Consider the following 16166-nt stretch of genomic DNA (forward strand, 5'->3'; position numbering starts at 1 on the left):
ACTGACTGGTGCAAGAAGACAGACAGACAGACAGCAGACGAGCTGGTGTTCGATGCAAAAAGCAAGAGTGCAAATTAATGAGGAATAATCATTCAGGAAACAGACAATTGAGATAAGAATAAGAAAATAGATTTTGGGGCGCCTGGGTGGCGCAGTCGGTTAAGCGTCCGACTTCAGCCAGGTCACGATCTCGCGGTCCGTGAGTTCGAGCCCCGCGTCAGGCTCTGGGCTGATGGCTCGGAGCCTGGAGCCTGTTTCCGATTCTGTGTCTCCCTCTCTCTCTGCCCCTCCCCCGTTCATGCTCTGGCTCTCTCTGTCCCAAAAATAAATAAACGTAGAAAAAAAAAATTAAAAAAAAAAAAAGAAAATAGATTTTACTAACTGGTTTCAGGCATAAATGCTCGTACTTAATACCTAGATCTTACTTGCAGTCAAGTGTCGATGGGATTTTGAATGCCTGTTTTTTTGGAGGAAAGGGAAAAAAATCCTCCTGTATGGTGTCTCCTCCTCTCCGGGGAGATTAATACATGGTAAATCTGTGGTGTTCAGTTAAAGACAGAGATTCCAGCATATTAGCTTCTGCTGTCCTCCAAGCCCCACCAAAAGACAGGAGAGTCATTTCACTTTAAAAACAAAGAACAGAGAGGGGACAGCGGCAACCCTATTCCGAAGGCTGGATCTCAGAGACATGGAATAACCCACTTTGCAGACCCAAGGAAGGGAGATGCTAACCCAGCAGAGAAAGCACACCATGGAGCCTTCCGAACCCTTCTCTGAACCGTCCGGGGTCAGCCCCGTGGAGGTGTGTTGACATTGGACTGAACTCTGGAGAGATGGTTGGAAACCTGGACTTCCTTCCTTTTCAGTAGAAAACGCACTGTTTGCTCTTCAAGGGGGTAGAGAGGGGCTTTTGGGGGACGGGGGAAGGGCGGGCGGCTGTGCTGAGAGCAGAGTGAGGGGACCCAGCTGTGGTCACCGAGACCCCAGCGGCCTGCCCACACCCGTCTCTTGCAGATTCCCTTCGGGAGAGACACAACTGTCTCCTTGGTGGTGGTTTATCCACTGGCTTAATTCTAAGCACATTCCTACACTCGCTGTGTATCAGGCACGACCCCAAAGACACTATAATTGTTTTGAATTTATAAAATCCTCAGTGGTCCCCACTTCACAGGTGAGGAAACCGGTAGAGACAAAAGACTCAGGAGCGTGCCCAGGATGCCCAGCTCCTAAGTGGGAGGGGACGAATGCAGAAGCCTGCTGTCAGGCCCCGGAGCCCCTCTTCCCTGCTGCACCAGCCAACACGCCGAAGCCCACGGTCAAGAAGCGTCGCCCACGTGAACAGGGCTTCTCACGAGGCCCAAAGTCTGGTGGACGGCCAAGGGGCTCCAGGTGTCTGAGCAAATCCTCTCATAAGAAAAGCACAAAATAAGCCAACGAGCAAAAAAGGAGAAAGAGTGAAAGCCAACGGAGGAAATGGAAACTATACAAGAGAGAACTTGACCTCCATTAACTTCTTCGGTTGTGGGAAGCAATTATCACATTCACAAAACAAGAACAGAATACTTTATTTTATTTCATTATTTTTTTTTTTTTTAGAGAAAGAGAAAGAGAGCAGGGGAGGGGCAGAGAGAGACGGAGAGAGAATCCCAAGCAGGCTCCAAGCTCTCAGCTCAGAGCCTGACATGGGGCTCGATCTCATGAACCGTGAGATCATGACCTGAGCAGAAACCAAGAGTTAGACTCTCAACTGACTGAGCCCCCCAGTCACCCCCAGAATACTGTTTTTAAAGGAGAAGATGATTCAAATATTCACTTTGAACGAAAAAGTAGGAGTGTTGAAATTTAAGTGTTGAAGTTCACGAGAAGGGAGAGTCCAGGAGCCTGGCGGCCAGAAGGAGGGACGAAACGATGAAGAACGGGAAACGGTGAGGAGGCGACCCCTGCACCCACCGTGGGAACACAAAGAACAGAGCGAATGGGGAGAAGGGACCGCTGAAGAGGGAAATGAAGAGAATGTCCCTGAAAGATGTAGGGGGAGCCCAACATGACGGAGGAGAAGGAACCCCCACGCCTACCCTTCCCGGGAGGTCTCTGACCCTGGGGACCAAGACAGACTTGTAATAATTGGTCTGAGCATCCAGGGTGGGATCCACTCAAGGAATCCTGAGGTAGGAAACTGCACACAATGTCCAACATCTGGGGGGGGGGGCGGGGATTACTTCCGATCTAGAGTATTTTCTCAGACGAATGTGGTGGGAATAGGAAGCATCTTCCCTGGGAAGATCTGGAATGATGTCTCCATCCAACAAAGAGGATACCATGCAGGGGGCAGGAGAGGACAACCGGGGGCGGCGGACGGGCCCCAAGCCGGCCGGGGGGAGCACTCCATGCACAGACTGACAACATGTGTGTTGTCACAGGAGGAGCCTCCTTAACTGGAGGGTCTGCACATGACCCTCAGCGCACACCTGGGCAGGGGAGCTAGCACGCGCACAGTGACCAGTCACCGAGGGACACGGTGAGCCTCAGGCTCGTCTGTCAGCAGTGTCCACAGTCGTGACAGCCAAATAATGAGGGACAATCTCATGTGATGCCCAGTATAGCTACCCTGGGGGCGGAGATCATGCGAGCCGCCGTGGCCCAGGTGCATCCTGGTGCCGTCCTTGCTTCGTGGCGGGGAGTTAACAGCTTTTCCTGGGAAGTGGCGCTCAAGGACAGACCCACTCATTTTTTTAGGGATCTAGAGGCGGACAGGAAAGGTGACAAACAGTGAACATCTTTCCGTCTTGGGAGCTGGAATAGAAGGGGCGGTATCTGGGGTGCCTTGTTTTCATAACGAGCCCTAGACAGTGGCCGCCCGACCCCTACACCAGGTACGCTGAGAACGACTTTGATGAGAACGATATCAAACCTTGTCAACTCGATGCCTCCTTTGTTTGGCGTGATGGCTGGGAACTGCAGCCTGAGCGACCGCGCACGCTCCGGCATTGGCTGGGTGCACTGGCAGGTTCTTGAATCCGCACCCGAGCACTCCCCAGAACCCAGAGGCCCCGGTCGGTGGCAGGGAGCAGGCAGAGGGCGCGGGTGGGACTGTCCCTTGCGGTTTTACGTCCCTTGTCCCCTGCCCTCTGTACAGGTACTTTTCCGGGAGACAAATGTTCATTCCTCGATAACAGCCTGTTTCTCTGTGGTTGACGAATTCCCCGGGGTTTTCAAGGCTAGAGCAGAGGGCCCATGTTAACAAAGGCACTAAACACAGCTATTCAATGTCTATATTTAAAACCAGTAACGGGCGCCTGGGTGGCTCAGTCGGTTGGGCGTCCGACTTCGGCTCAGGTCACGATCTCGAGGTCCATGAGTTCGAGCCCCGCGTCAGGCTCTGGGCTGATGGCTGGGAGCCTGGAGCCTGCTTCCGATTCTGTGTCTCCCTCTCTCTCTGCCCCTCCCCCATTCGTGCTCTGTCTCTCTCTGTCTCAAAAATAAATAAAAACGTTAAAAAGAAAAAAAAATAAAACCAGTAAAATAAATATATTTTTTGTTACCTACAGAACCACTCTGAGTGGCTCCAAATGGGATTCCAGCTTAGGGGTGGTTACCAGAGGTCGCCAGAGGTCACCAGAGGTCACGCACACGCTCAGGGCTGTCACTCATGGTTCCTCCTGCAGCCAGGAGGCTCCCAGGGCCAGTGTGTGGTGCTGAATGTTCTTTAATGCCGAGCCATATGCCATTTAAGCCGTATATTCATAACGAGCCCTTAGCAAAAGCAAGAAGCATAGGGAAAACTGACAGTAAAATACAAGTTAAAATTAGCAAGCAGCAAAGTTGCCTCCAAAGTACCCGTACCAACTCTGTGAGTTACATTCATGTGATAGGACTCCTTGTATTTGCCGATCAGTATTTATAATTTTTTAAATATTAAAAAGAAAAACAATATGGACTGGAAATTATATACAAAGTAGACTTAAAATTTTTTGTTTAATGTTTATTTATTTCTGAGACAGAGAGAGAGCATGGGGGGGGGGAGGGGCAGAGAGAGAGGGAGACACAGAATCCGAAGCAGGCTCCAGGCTCTGAGCTGTCGGCACAGAGCCCGACGCGGGGCTCGAACTCACGAACCGTGAGATCATGACCTGAGCTGAAGTCAGACGCTCAACCGACTGGGCCACCCAGGCACCCCCAAAGTAGCTTCTTAATGTACCGAAAATAAAGATGAACCTGGATATTACATATTATGTATGGAGAGGTACTTCCAGATGTCAGCCTTCTATCTCCGTTTGGAAACAAGCTTTTATAAGGGCAGAACAGGAGGGTGCTTGGCCCCCTCCCTAACTTATGGCTAAATAAACCAATAAACAAACAAGCAGGGGCACCTAAATGGCTCAGGTCATGATCTCACAGTGTGTGAGTTCGAGCCCCGAGAGCCCCGCGTCGGGCTCTGTGCTGACAGCTCAGAGCCTGGAGCCTGCTTCAGAGTCTGTGTCTCCCTCTCTCTCTCTGCCCCTCCCTTCTCATGCTCTGTCTCTCTCTGTCTTTCAAAAATAAACATTAAAAAAAATTAAAAGAAGTAAATAAATAACCAAAACAAAAAAGGAAGAAAGAAACATAAACAAGTCTGGTCTTCTTTAGCCCAAAGCACAAACTTTTCAAACAGAAGCTCATATGATTCTATTTCTCATGACAAGTTATATTATTAGATTTCAATCCACCTCTTAATTTATAGTATTATAATATAATAATTATATTATATAATAACTAGATAATTGTATGTGAATATGTATAAGTAAATATGCAATGCAATTATCATATAATAGTAATACAGTAATAATATAAAACACATATACAATACATAATTATATAAATATATATTATATTATACTATAATCATCTGAAAACCAAACATTCGATAATCATTCTTGAATTGGGGGACAATTAATGCTTTTTATTTAATACACCACTAATTTATTTTTTTTTAATTTTTTTAAATGTTTATTTTTGAGAGACAGAGAGACAGAGTGCAAGCAGGGGAGGGGCAGAGAGAGAGGGAGACACAGAATCTGAAACAGGCTCCAGGCTCCGAGCTGTGAGCACAGAGCTCGATGCAGGGCTTGAACTCACGAACTGTGAGATCATGACCTGAGCTGAAATTGGATGCATAACCGACTGAGCCACCCAGGCTCCCCGATACATCACTGATGTAAAGTACCCTTTACAGTAGATACCCTGTAGATACCCTAACAATAGATACCCTTGTTAAATGGGGAAGGTCAAATTGTTTTTTCCTTATATTGTGAATGTCAGTAACAAAGTCTAGAAATAATAAAGTTATAAAGAATTTTGTAACACAACCGTTACTAACGTCCTGATCTAAAACTCAATTTTACTTAAAATCACTTATTTACCATATTTCGGTTAAAAAGAGGAAGTGATTTGACTATCCAAGAAGGGCAGGCCATCAGCCGAAGCCCAGCCTAGGAGTTGTTCCCCGAAGGCGCGCCCTTCCTCACCCCTGCGCGTGGCACTACCTGATGGTCCTGCAGCGGTGGGCAAGCACCTGTTAGGCTAGTGCGTCTTTGCTGAGTCGTTCACTGTAGCAAACCTGCTCAGCACGTGTTCTGCGTCTTCCCAGTCCGGTTCAGTCCAGTTCAGTCCAGATCAGTCCGGCTCAGTCCAGTGCAGGGCACAGAGCCTGACAGACTGTGATCCCAGCCCTCAAAGGCGCACAGTGGAGTCAGGATGCTAGGCAGAAAGTCCACAATACAGCTCATGAGATGGCCTACAGCCTCCAAAACTTTCTGGAAAATTCTTTCTGGATAATTCACCACATCTCCAGTGAGAATCATGAACTTCTCAATATTCACCTGAAGAACAATGTTACTTTCTATGCACTCTGGATATTTTCTTTTTCTTGTTTTTCTTTTTTTTTTTTTTTAACAATACTTCTGAAAGGTAAAGAGCCTAAGAAGAGAAAATTATTAAGAATTCCAAGAAAGGGACTTTTCAGGAGAAGTGTCACGAACCCACTAAGTGCCCCGATGAGCAGCAGACAAGGTTTCTTTCTTTTTCGGTGTGAGGCATCTGGTGGAGGACATATGTGACATGCACAGTGTGCACTTGGCACCCTGAGCAGGAATTAAGTGCCTCCAGCACTGGGCAGTGAGCTGGTGGCTCTAGAAGGCTCTACCCATTTACACTGACTGGAAAACAAGACCGTTCGGGTGACTTCCTGTGGGTGCCCGTGACGTGGATGTTCTTTGTTGTATGGGGCAAGATATAGGATGCTTTTGTACAGAGTCCCCTGGGAACAACAAAGCAATTATTTAGAAGGCCATTTCATGCCCTTTTGGTATTTGGTGCCTGACTCACTGTAAGAAGCCGGGGTTCTGAGTGTGGCCGGTTTCCTACCGACTAAGCCAGGGGGGCCTGTGCTCCGGAGCAGCAGGGAGGCCCCAGAGTTCAGGGACAGCACGGATCTTTGGCGGACAGCTGGATGGCTGTGCTGCTAAGATTAGGTGAATTCCTGCCACACTTAGACACCAGGTGAGGGGCAACCGTTCATGCACTTATATGACTTATGACTAAGCTTATTTTGGTTTCAATTCATATTTCACTCAAGGTTGTCATTTCTATAGTTTTGTTATTTCTGTACAAATTAGTGCTTCCTTCTCTTCATTTGTGGTCACCTTAAATGTCAGGAGAGCACTGGAGAGCCACCTACCACAGTGAAAACACACTCAGACTTTGTGCGCACAATCTCTGAGATCCATTGAAACAGCAGACCGACACCTGACCTGCCTTCTCCACAGGAGCTTATGAACATCCCACGATAATAATGCGCTCGAAGGCATTTTACAGAATAGAAATATGATATTATTTACTATTGTTATTTCCAAGTGTTAGAAAAAGAACTTATTTAAAATAATTTTTACCTAGTTTTCGTTTTTTTTTTTTTTTTAATTCACTCTACATATGTTGGGTACCAGGCACGGTTCTAGACTCTGGGGACATAGAAATAAACTGGACAGCAAAGTCTCCACCATATGGAGTGTAGTTTTCAGTGGAAGAAGACAGAAAATAAATATGTAAAGAAAGAAACATATGATCTATGAAGGAAAACTACTTAATTGGACGTCATCAACGTAGACATCAAGTGTAGACACTTTCGCTCTACAACGTTCCCTGTTAAGACAATGAAATGACAAGCAACAGGTTGGGAAGGTATTTGAAAACCACATGTTCAACACAGGACTAGTACCCGGAATATTCAGTGAACTCTCAGAAATTCAACATTTAAAAAAATCCAGTTAGAAAATGGGCAAAAGACACAGACACTCAGACATTTCACCAAGAAGATACACACACGGCAGGTACGCACATGAAAAGATGCTCAGCATCATAGGCCACAAGGCAAATGCAGAGGAGGACCACAGTGAGACCACCACATGCCCATCAGAACGGCGGGAAAAAGTCGGGACAACAGCAAATTCAATGAGGGTCCGAGAAGCTGGATCCTCACACGTGGATTGTGGGAAGGTAAAATGGTGGAGTCACCATGGAAAACCGTTGGGCAGTGTCTTTAAAAAATAAAACTAAACATGCTGTTACCATATGGCCCAGCAGTTATACTCTGGGGCATTAATCCCAAGGAAATGGAAATTTGTAGTCATGCAAAAATCTGTACACGAGCATTTATGGCAGCTGTATTCACAGTAGCCCAAGACCGCGAACAACGCTGATGTCCTTCAGCAGGTGAACAGTGGTTTGTCCACATCGTGGAGCGCCCTCAGCAATAAGGGGGAACCAGCTATTGGTACAGAAACACCCTGGCTGAGTCTCCAGACACTGAGGCCGAGGGAAAAAAGCCAGTCTCTAAAGACCACAGACATCCTTGAGATGACAGCAGGACAGAACTGGAGGACGGACGTGTGGCTGCAGGTCAAAGTGGGTGTCCTGTCTCGGCTGCAGCAGGGGGGCACATGCTCACACACAGGGAGGGGACACAGTGACACGGATGATGCACGTGCACACACACACTGGTGGGTACGAGTACACCTGGGCCGTCCAGCTGAGATCAGCGGAATGAATCAACGTCCCGCTGGTGGTAACATCTATACGGTTCTGCAGGATGAGGACAGGGGTAACGAGTACGGGGCATGGCGACATCATCTGTTCAGTTGCACACGAGTCTGCAAATGTTTCAAAACACGTAAAACAAAGAAAAGCATGGGGTGCCTGGGTGGCTCAGTTGGTTGAGCGTCCGACTTCGGCTCAGGTCATGATCTCATGGTCCGTGGGTTTGAGCCCTGCCTCAGGCTTTGTGCTGACAGCCCAGAGCCTGGAACCTGCTTCCGATTCTGTGTCTCCCTCTCTCTCTGCCCCTCCCCTGCTCGTGCTCTCTCTCTTTCCCTCAAAAAAAAAAATAAATAAACAAGTATTAAAAATTTTTTTAACAAAGAAAATGTACAGTATAATTTCACATAATGACAAATGCCATAAAGAAAGCCCCACAGGCTCTCATCCGAGTGACAGTGGGTGAGAGGACATTGCCAGCAGAGCTTCGGTTGAGGGCGAAGTGTGGCTGGGAGTCTGAGGCCACCCCTACCTGGCCAGTGTCATTGGTGTCTTCGGCCAAGTTCTCTGCTAAACACCCCACTTAAGAGCTCATCCTGGGGATCCCGTCGTAACTTATCACAAGCAGCAGGTGTGATGCAAAACCGTGAGCGGCAGGAGCCATAGGTGCCTAATCCCCCTACTGTCGCTGAACAGTTGGGAAAAGGTGATGCCTTATCAGGTCGCGTCCCTGAGGGAGTCACTCATCAGTGGGTCCTCTGGGAATTCTCACGTAGCGAAAGGTGTGTCGCTCAAAGAACAGTCATGTCACTTCCTTTCATTCTTTTTTAACTTCTGTTTTTAAGAAGAAATTTCTGTTTTACGTACCAGCTGTCTTCAATCACAATGTTTATATTCATTTAGTAAGGAGCTTCAAGTTCCCTTCGAGGGCATTTAACCTATAAGCCATTCGCCAGTGACTTTTGAATCCACATCTCGTAACGGCCCAGATGAAAACACTGACAGCCCGGGCCTCCCTTTCTTCGGGAAGAAGTAGGTGTCTCTGCCTTGTGCAGCCCCAGCCCCTTCGGGGCTCAGGGCCCAGGACAGGAGCCAGTGGCCCCGTCCGGTGAGGCGGGGAGGACAGATACAGTGACACTTGATGGAGACAAGGTTGAGTGCAGAGTAGAGCTGTGTGGGAGGGGACAAAGCGGGGGTTCACTGCCCTGGGTTCTGAACATGTTCCTGGAGAAACCTGTCATCTTGTCCACAAAACTCCATTTTGTAGAAGCTCATCACTTTCATGACAAACCTCCCCCTAACCATTTCTGGACTCCTCTGTGGTCAGAGTTCTCCAGCCACGGCACTGTCCAGGTCTTTCTCCCGTGACCTTCTGTGAACCACAAGGGTTCCCCCAAAATGACAGTACATGCTTAAAGCGATACAGGTGAATTTCTGGCGTTCCCAGAAGAGTGGGATATTGTGAAAATCAATTTAATAATGCTTTATTACAATGTGATTTTTTTACATTTTTTAAATTTATTTTTGAGAGAGAGACAGAGCACAAGTGGGGGAGGAGCAGAGAGTGAGGGAGGCACAGAATCCGAAGCAGGCTCCAGGCTCCCAGCTCTCAGCACAGAGCCCGACGCGGGGCTCGGACTCACGAACCGTGAGATCATGATCTGAGCCGAAGTCGGACACCCAACCGACTGAGCCACCCAGACACCCCTGAAAATGTGATTTTTAAACAACGTGCCAGCAATACATTGGATGGAGTGGCTTTGATCCTAAAAGTCCTTTCCTATTCACGCATTTTCAACCGCCTAATTGTTTTGCTTTATGTTGGTTCATTTATAAGATGTATTTAAATTTGTCTATTTGACATTCCTCATTTGGTGAGAAAAAACATCATTTTCATAACACCACTGTACTGAATACTGCCCAGCTCACTTTTAGCCAGTTTAGTGAGTAGCATCTCAGAGCGTATTCAGAATAACTGTGCCTGCTACATAAATACTGATCATAGAAGGTTGTACATAAGGCCCGTTGTAAACACTATATTTGGGTGTAATTTTATAGCCATAGCAAATAAAAAATTTAAATTATCACTTAAGATTGTATTTTGTTGGGGCGCCTAGGTGGCGCAGTCGGTTAAGCGTGCGACTTCGGCTCAGGTCATGATCTCACGGTTCGTGAGTTCGGGCCCCGCGTGGGGCTCTGTGCTGACGGCTCAGAGCCTGGAGTCTGTTTCCGATTCTGTGTCTCCCTCTCTCTCTGCCCCTCCCCCGTTCATGCTCTGTCTCTCTCTGTCCCAAAAATAAATAAACGTTGAAAGAAAAAATTAAAAAAAAAAAAAAGATTGTATTTTGTTTTTTTAGTTAGCAGAAAGCATGCTCTTGTAAAATCTCCTCTATGGAGAGAACTGCAGGTTTTGTGTGTGTCTTTTGAATGGAGAAGGACACACATAAGAACCCACGTGACGGCGCCTGATGAAATGAGCTGTGTGCACGTGGGCAGAAACATTACGTTTGCTTCTGCAATTAGCCCTGAATCGTTCACACTGTCTTCATGCTTCCCAGACACAGTCGCAAAACAACTCTCACACTCAGTTTTATCAGACTTTGTTGGGGCACCTGGGTGGTTCAGTCGGTTAAGCATCCGACTTCGGCTCAGGTCACGATCTCAGGGTTCGTGGGTTCGAACCCCTGTGTCAGGCTCTGTGCTGACAGCTCGGAGGCTGGAGCCTGTTTCGGATTCTGTGTCTCCTTCTCTGTGCCCCTCCCCCGCTCATGCTCTGTGTCTCTCTCCCGCTCTCAAAGATAAATGAACATTAAAAAGAAAAAGAATTTGTTTACAGTTTTGTGTAATTTGCACATCACAAACACTAATTTAGTTTTCTAAAGGAACTTTTCTATTATGAATCATTCATCAAGAATAATCGCTTGTGGGGTGCCTGGTTGGCTCAGTCATCTAAGTGTCTGATTCTTGATTTCAGCTCAGGTCATGATCTCACGGTCATGAGACTGAGCCCGCGTCAGGCTCTGCACTGAGTGTGGAGTCTGCTTAAGATTCTCTCTCTCTCTCTCTCTCTCTCTCTCTCTCTCTCTCTCTCTCACTATTGCTCTCGCTCTCACTCTCTCTGCCCCTCCCCCATTCACGTTTTTCTCTCTCTCTCTCTCTCAAAAAATAAAGTAAAATAAAATAGATTACTCGCTCGTGATAGTAGGTGATCCCATCCGCTGTCCCCACTCACGACAAATCCTGTGTCTGCGCACTTGGCCTGGTTACTCTCATCCCTTTCCCTTTAAGTGCGTTATAAACAAGCAAACCTCCCTGATAATTATATCCCTCAGGTAGGATTTTTCTTTCATTATGTATGTCAACCTCATTTCTCTGCCTTTTATTCTCCTCTAGAGTGACTACATCTGGAAGAAGGAAAAAATGTAGTTATCGAATCCAATCAACTGTTTGTGTCTCTGAAATTATCAACCACATCGGGTCAAGAAAGGTTCTGGTCGGTGCCACAGACGTATGGCTGTCCAAGAAGCCACATAAAGGTACCGGTTCTATGTCATACTTTACGACCTACATGGAGCAAAATGTTTTATATATTTATCTTAAACCATCTTACTTTGAAAAAGCATAAAGATAGGCTTGTAAATGGAGGGGTTTTTTATTTACTAAAGACCATAATGTCCATTAACTTTAATAAGCAAGCTCCATTTAAAGTCAAAATTTATCATCTATTACTAAACATAGACTCAGAGGGTCTCCTGTTATTTGACTACAACATTAACCCCCAAATAATTTCATAACCACATTGACGGGTCTGGTCACTCTTTGGCAGTTGTACAGAGATTCCTTGGTGTAAAGTTTTTTTTGAAATCAGATCTGTATTTCCACTATCAGTTCTATTCGGGGGACATTTTATCTTTAAGTAAAATAAACATGCCTTTAATTAGGGCCTAATCTGCATTGCCCAAGGCCTTTTCATAGATTCCTGTCAATTGCTGTTGACAAACCTCTCCTCGGTGCCACTGTGGACATTGAGAGCCATGTTCCTGACAAAATTTCAGGTTCTGGCTGAGTTTGCTTTTCAAGGATTTTTTTAAATTGTGGTAAAATGCATATAACATAAATTTACCGTTTCATCTGTTTTTAAGTGTGCAGGTCAGTGGCATTAAATACATTTACAAAGCTGTGCAGCCATCAGCACACGTGTGCGCAGAACTTTTTCATATCCCAAACTGAAACCCCGTGTCCGTTAAGCCCTTGCTCCCCAACCTCTCCCCCCAGCCCCTGGCACCCACCATCCACTTTCTGTCTGTGTGAATTTGACTTTTGGAGGGACCTCATACAAGTGGAATTACACAGGATTTGTCTTTTTGTGTCTGGCTTGTTTCACGGAGCACAATGTCTTCAAGCTTCAAGCTCCTTGTGGTAGCAGGTGTCAGAATTTTCTTCCTTTTTAGGGCTGAGTCATATTCCATCATATGGACGGACCACAATTTGTTCACCTGTTCGTCCATAGGTGGATACGCAGGTTGTTTCCATCTTTTGACCATTGTGAATAATGCTGCTGAGAACACGCGTGTGCAAATATCTGAGTCCCTCTGCTCTCAGTTTTCCTGGGTCAATACCCATAAGCGGAGTTGCTGGATAATATGGTAGCTCGATTTTTAATTTTTTAAGAAGCCACCCTATTGGTTTCCACAGTGGCTGCGCCATTTTACGTTCCCACCACCAACCCACAAGGTTCCCATTTCGCCACATCCTTGCCAACACTTGTTACTTTCTGTTTTCTGGGTTCTTTGTCTATTTGTTTAAGAAGAGCTATCGTCACGGGTGGAAAGTGGTACTTCAGTGTGGTTTACATTTGCATTTCGCTAATGACCTTTTCCTGCGCTCGGCGGCCATTTGTGTGTCCCTTTTGCGTCATTTCTAAGAAATCATTGCAGACTCCAATATCATAAAGGTTTTCCCTTGCATATTCTTCTAAAGGCTGAGGAGTTTTGACTCTTCTGTTTAGGCTCGGGTTCCATTCTGAGTCAATTTTTGTTGTGCTATAAGTTGGGGATGCAACGTCACTCTTTTGCATGTGGATAGCCCGTTTTCCTGGCACCATTTGTTGAAAAGACTGTCCTCTCCTCACTGAATGACCTTGGCTCCCTTGTCAAACCATTTGACCACATATGGGGGGAGGTTTTCTGGCTCTCTTTCCTATTCTATTTCTATGTGTCTATATTTTTTTACAAGCACCTGATTTGGTTACTGTAGTTTTGTAGTATGTTTTGAAATCAAAAAGTATGAAACCTTGAATTTGTTCTCCGTTTTCAAGATTGTTTGGCTATTTGGGAGTCCCTTTAGATGCCATATGAATTTTAGGATGGACCTATTTCTGCAAAAAATGATATTGGGATTTTGACAGGGATTCCATTGAATCTGTAGATCACATGGCTAAGTATCTTAATCAGAAAGAAATGGGGGTTTTCATCCTTTTTAGTAGTAGATTTCCATATCCCATTTCAGCATGTACCATTATCTTTAAAAATTCTTTTTTCCACTTTGAAAAAAATTCAGATTTTATTACTATTTTTTTGGAGGCTGGTCAGGTGAACCACGAGGATTTACAAAGAACATTAAATACAACATTTAATAAAAAATCTTTGCGGAGGATGAAGATACGGTTCTGTTCAATTGATTAAATCTCCACATTTCACAGGCTTTTTCCCCTTAGCAGTTACTTTGTAGTGGAAAGCCACTAATGTCATGGAATGTTCCACACAATCTGCCATCGAAGGCAAGCTTGTCCGGCATTCAAGAGTTCTTTGTTCATAATAAGACCATAAGAGATACAGAAACTTAGATATCATGAGGCATCATCCAAGACGACAGTCACTATTGGCGATGGGAGAAGCACTGGGTGCTTCGGTGTCATTTCCGCACCGCCACACCCCCACCCCAGGGTGGAAGCCTGTAAACGATGAGCCTGAGCCGTATGCTGAACACCAGCCCTGGGCAAACCCTGAATTCCTCCCAAAGTCCCCAAGTCTAAGTGATTATTCTTCCCATTTTAAAGGCCAGTAAAGGGAAGATTCTAGGATGACATCATTAAGTGGCCAAGAGGGTACCTGGTCTACAAGGGGAGAGAAGGGAATTTTGTTAAGAAATCCAGATTTAACATGAATCACTAATTCCAAGTAGCCTTTACACTTCAATGTTTAATCCAAGCCTACTTCCAAGCTGAATAAAAATATTGCCAAGTTAGCATTAGAATAGGATAAGACAAAAAATTACTCCAAAAAAAGGCTTTGTTTCCAACCACGCTTCCCTGGCACAGGTACCAAGGAAGGAACAAGTGTGTGTTAATCCATGTTTTCATCAGTTCCTCATTTCTAACACTGTTGAGTACCCAGTTTGTGCTGGGAATCCCTCTGGTCTCTGGAGATACAAAAATGAGGGAGGCATGGTCATAGTCCTCAAAGAGTTCAGAAATGGAACCAACATAAGGCGTGGTGAGACCTGTGAGACCAGACCGCACGGTGCTTCCTCAACCACGCATGCACCTGGCTTCCTTCTGCCCTCCAGAGCACCCACCTGCCCTGAACCCTGTGTGGCACTCGGTCACCTCCTGTCGAGTTGACAAGGTCGAGTTGAGGTGATTTACAAGGTCTGGAAGAGATTTTAATTCTGACCAGAGAGCCCAAGGATGTCTTTCTAGAGGAGGTGACTCCAGACCTGGGTCTTCAAAGGTTAGCTCAATAAATGTGCAAATATAGGAGTGGCTTTGCTACATGGTGGAAAAATACAAAACCCAGAGGTGGGATCAAGGCACAGATATGGGTATGGGTCACTTGGTATGCACAGCAACATATTAGGACAAAAGGGCTTCTTCACTCCTGGTGACTTGTGTTTGGTGTTCGTAAAACAAGTCTGCGTGCTGTACGATTTGTGTGGTCCACGAGAGAGGCGATGTGATGTGGTGTATCTCCCTTCCCGTTCAGAGGGAGGGTATAGAGTGGTCCACTCTAAGGATATGCCTTCTTGCTCTCAATCCTAGAGACTGACCACTGCTGTGTCATCTGCCCACCACTCTTCCCACCTCTAGCACCCAACATTATTGTACTCAACTGAGCAGATTCTAGTTTAACGAGCAGCTGTACAGCTCTTTGAACTATAGGTTCTCAGGATTATTCTTTTGTGGATCCTACTCTTTGTCGGAAAAACTCAGGTGGAAGGACCCTGGGACCAACCGCCCTTGCTAAGCAGAGGCTATCCTTCCTTACCTGTGATTCCACCACTGCCCCTCCATGCGCCATAGCTCCTGTTCCGGCAGCTAGCTTCCTTTAGCATCCCCAGTGAAGAAGGACTTTGGGGCTTGCTCCTATGGGAAAAATGAAAGTGCCATAGAACAAGATTTAGATTTAGGGCAATTTTTTTGTCCTACTGTGTCCCAATTAGCCACTGTGATTGCTGAGCCATGAACACCTGTGGCGTCTCTGCAGCTGGCACTCTAGGAAATCCAATTTCCTCTGAACTAGACCCAAAGAGAAAATCACACCCTGCATCCAATTTCCATGCTAAAGACTTTACTTAAAATAAAATCAATATCTGTTTCCCAAAAAACGTCGTGAATTGTGTTCTGAATGGCGACTATTTTAAAGAAAAGTGTATTGTGTATCCAGAAGGAAGAATCTGCTGAAATAGTTCAAACTTTATAAATCTGTGTTCTTTGACCCATTGAAACAAATTTATTTAAAACAACTGACAAATACCTTTAGGCTTCATCTTAGCACTGCCAATAACCATTTGTATGCCTTTGGGCAGATCACATCAAATCTTTCTTTTTCTGTGAAATAAGGATAAAGGGTTAAATCAAATGAGTTGGATTACATGAAAGTAATGTAAACTACAAGTGATGATAACTGTAGCTAAATATATATGAAGTCTCCAGTATGTACCGAGTGCTACTCAACGTGGGCCATTTTAGTCCTCAAAGGACCCTACAGAGTTGTTACCGTTCTTATCCATATTCTTGCCCATGATTTATATCAGAAGAAACTACTGTCCAGAGACGTTAAATAACTTCTGCAGTTAGTAAGTGGCACAGATGGAATTCA

General features: G+C 45.7%; 1 protein-coding gene across 15 annotated transcripts in view; it reads left to right on the top strand.

Moving 5' to 3' along the window:
* The window catches only part of MYT1L (myelin transcription factor 1 like), a 427126-nt gene that overhangs the window by 222877 nt on the left and 188083 nt on the right, over positions 1-16166 (top strand). For all 15 annotated transcript variants that reach the window (XM_045055040.1, XM_045055041.1, XM_045055043.1 and 12 more), the window contains exon 4: positions 11461-11603. The gene's annotated coding sequence lies outside the window, so the exon portion shown is untranslated. The remainder of the gene's footprint in view (positions 1-11460; positions 11604-16166) is intronic.

Source organism: Felis catus, chromosome A3 (genome assembly GCF_018350175.1).
Source record: "Felis catus isolate Fca126 chromosome A3, F.catus_Fca126_mat1.0, whole genome shotgun sequence".
Classification (NCBI taxonomy): Eukaryota; Metazoa; Chordata; class Mammalia; order Carnivora; family Felidae; genus Felis; species Felis catus.